Raw genomic sequence first — 3,754 nt, forward strand, 5'->3', positions numbered from 1 at the left:
CTTGATATTAATTTTTTCACATATATATATATATACAGCAGTAAAAACCTCCATTAATGGACACTCCCAAATAGCAGATACCTCTACTTAATGGATATTTTTACAAACCCCAGAACCTTCAAATAAGATCTATTACATTTACCTCTAAATAACAGATGCCATCATCCATAACAAACCTTACAAAAAACTTCAGTATTCTGAAATAATTAATTACATATGAAATATTGTATAATGAAAACAAAGAATAAGTTAAAATACTCTTTCAGACAATGAATTTTGACCATATGTGCTGAATAAAGACTGTCTTAAAATAAGAATAGAGGAGGAGGGCAGGTTATAAGAAGTTGAACAATATTCTTTATCTGTTACAGAAGTTTAATCTGGTTAAGTCATCACTCACCTTTTGTCATCATACATATTAATTAATGTTATTAAACTTCTGTTGTATTGTTGGAATTAAGATTTTATGGTACCAAAAAACTAAACTTTTNCCTGATAAAAAAATATACATAAATAAAAACAAAAGATTATACATTATAAGTAATCATTTACAAATGTGTTTAAAATGTAGAAAATCTTCATGTAAAGATTGTTCCATATAGCCCATATTCTAAATAGACTGATAGAAAAGTGATCTGAAAGAAATGGAAAGCCTAAAAGATGGGGTAAAAAAACAAGTTAGGTTACAAGTAGCTCTTGATGGAACTCTTAGGTACAGCCAGTCAGAACAAATGGAACCATGGAAATATTTGTATAAAAGTATATGGTCAAAGTATTTATATGTTTGGTAAAACTGATAAACTATTATGAAGATGTATTATTTTGATCAACCGAATTACTGTACTGGAACAAAATGAATTATGGTAGTGAAAATAATCAACAATAAAAATTAAGTATATGGTCTTGAACAATCACTGGCCTTGAGTAATCCTCAGGGATTTTGACTTGTTGAATGAATAAGTGACTGTGTGCTTATTCAAGGAAATAGTGTGATGCTGCTGGGTGGAAAAAATTTAAAAAGAAATAACAATCATAAGAGATATATCATTATCGTCTCTATTGCCGACTGAACTGTCAAGTGATAACAGTCAATGAGATGTGGGAGTGATTGAGTCAGAGATCGATGTCTCATTTATAAACAACACAACCTATTTATTAGACAATTAACTTACAATAAAAGTACTATTGTAACAAAGGTTGAAGTCTTTATAGATTTTGGCACATAGTCTTTGAAAGAAGAGGAGGAAAGTCCGGCGACAAGGATTATTTCCTATCGCTGACTAGATACTGCATTCTCAGACAGTTCTCAAACAAGAAATGAAGACTGGTGAATACAGATTGGAATTTCCATAGTTTCTCTCAACAAAGGTTTATAACTTTTGGAGGATACATCAACAAAGGATGAAGATGGAACCTTGCGGGGACCACCCCAGTAAGGGACATTGCTTTGCAGGAATCCACGGCAAAGAACCTAGTGTCCTTGTGGCCTGGACTTAAATATCTTGTGGTCTTGCAAATCATTACTTTATTGATTATTAATCCCCTTTCTCAGTCCCTGATTGGTCTTTTTCTATTACTAGGTGAAATTGGACCAGATCAATTCCTGAGAAAGACAATTGTTGATTAATGCAATTCAACATCGTCTTTCATTTGATGTTGAATGAACCTTGTACCTTAACTAGGGTACAAGGTTCATTTCAAGATGAACCTTGTTCATCTTGAAAAAATTTAATATATTAATTTTTCTCCTTTTTTATCACATGGTTTTAATATTAAAATAATTTTATTTTTCCCCTTTTCCTTTATAATTTAGTTTCCTTAATTTTAATTAATCACAAAGATCAAGATTCGTTTTTGTTTGGATATATGGTTAAAAGATTGTTTATCTTAGCCCAGGGCTTCACAGTAGTATCTCATTGTGAGATAAGTTTAATTGAAAAGTTATAGGTGTAAGAATTTTAAATCAAAAAGAACAAAGTAAATTAATTAATGGTGTTTTTGGAAGAAAGGATTGGAACAATAGAAATTTTTAGAAAAATGAATTATAGGAGAAAAGAAAGCATAATAAATTTATTTTAGTATTAATATATAGTATTTTTTATTAGATTTCATTCAATTGTGAAACACTTCCCAGCAGTTTGAAATTAGATATCATCATTGCAATTCACATTTCAATTGCAATCAAACATTTCTCATTCATACTGTGTGACAAAGGCCAACTGATATACCTTACTTATAAGCATAATTCTGAGTATTATACACTAATTCCTTGCAAATGGGAATTATTATAGTCGTGGGCTTATTTTTAAATATAGATTTATCCCGAAATAATAATAATTAGTAACTTAAATTTATTAAAGTGACATTAAAATGCATCTACAGTTTGCATTATGGGAACCTTTAACTTTAACATTCACTAAATGTATTTGTAAAGCTCAAACGCAACAAAGGGCCACTCAAATACATGTATATCAGATGCTGGCTGTATTTGTTATTATTTTGTAAACCAAAATATACTGTAATTTAAAAATTGACTAACAAAGGGCCTTTTTGTTCCAGGCCTTCAAGACTTATGTAAACAGTTAAATGTTTGAACTTTTTTTGTTTTAATCCCTGCAAGATGTTAGAAACATTGATTTTTAGAAAAGAAATCATTAAGGTCTCAAGCCAAATATGATGCCTTAATGAGCAGTATATGGCCTGCAGACTGCCAGTTTGAGACTCCTGATCTAGATATTCTGATAGTTCAACAATGAACTCATTAAAAGATGTTGCTAGTCCATGGATTAATCTATAGTGAACAATTGAAACTGAATTTACACTAGCAATCAATATGTTGTTCCATCTGTCCTCTTACAGTTGGAACTGTTTGCAAACTTCTTTGTCCTTTCCTACTGTAACCATTGTTTCATCTAAGATGACGATCGAAACCACATTCATCAATAAATATTCATTTCAGCTGATCATTAGGTGTGTAGGCTGTGGTCATCGGGCACTATAATCTTTGTCAGGTTGATGCAGTTTGATCTCAATTGTACACATCAGATCTCATTAGACACCAGAGGAAAAAGGCAGGAATTTTTCAATGTTGCTAACGTCACCACTGTGCAGACCCTCTGGTGACATCCATAGGCGTTTGCACCCTCAGGTGCATTTACACTGAAGCATATTCGTATGCAAATTAATTGAATTTTGAACATCAATTCTATCCAATATTTTATAGCTTTTCTTCATAGAAATACATAGCTGATAGTTAAGACATTATATATAGTTCCTAGTGACAACTTCACCTGATGTTTCTCTCAGATGAAATTAGCAATAGCATTCAACAATATGTGCCCATTTTCCTAGATCTTCCTTTCAATATCCTTGACTATTGTAGATGTTATCATTTTAAAGTGTTGAAATGATGCTGTAGGCCTTTTGTCATGTATCCAGTGTTCCTATATGTTGCAACCATGTGTCAAGTGTGGAAACTCGTAAGACTTATTGGTCTCACTAATTGTGAGTGTAGGTGGTCCACCACGTGGGGAAGAGAGACAAAGAAACTGTAAGGAACCAAGTCTGAGCTTTATTTTTATTTTACTTTTATTTTGCTTTCATTATATTTTGTTTGGGGCTTATGTTTATTTAAGACGAAGGTTTCCTCACCATTCACCTTAGTAACTTAAAAATAGAAGAAAAACCAACTCACCGACGAAAGAAAAGCGCCGTAGAAAAACTCGCGCACACTTGCGCTTCCCAAGCGGAAAAA

Source organism: Centruroides sculpturatus, unplaced genomic scaffold (genome assembly GCF_000671375.1).
Source record: "Centruroides sculpturatus isolate CEXI.00-Female unplaced genomic scaffold, Cexi_2.0 scaffold61, whole genome shotgun sequence".
Classification (NCBI taxonomy): domain Eukaryota; kingdom Metazoa; phylum Arthropoda; class Arachnida; order Scorpiones; family Buthidae; genus Centruroides; species Centruroides sculpturatus.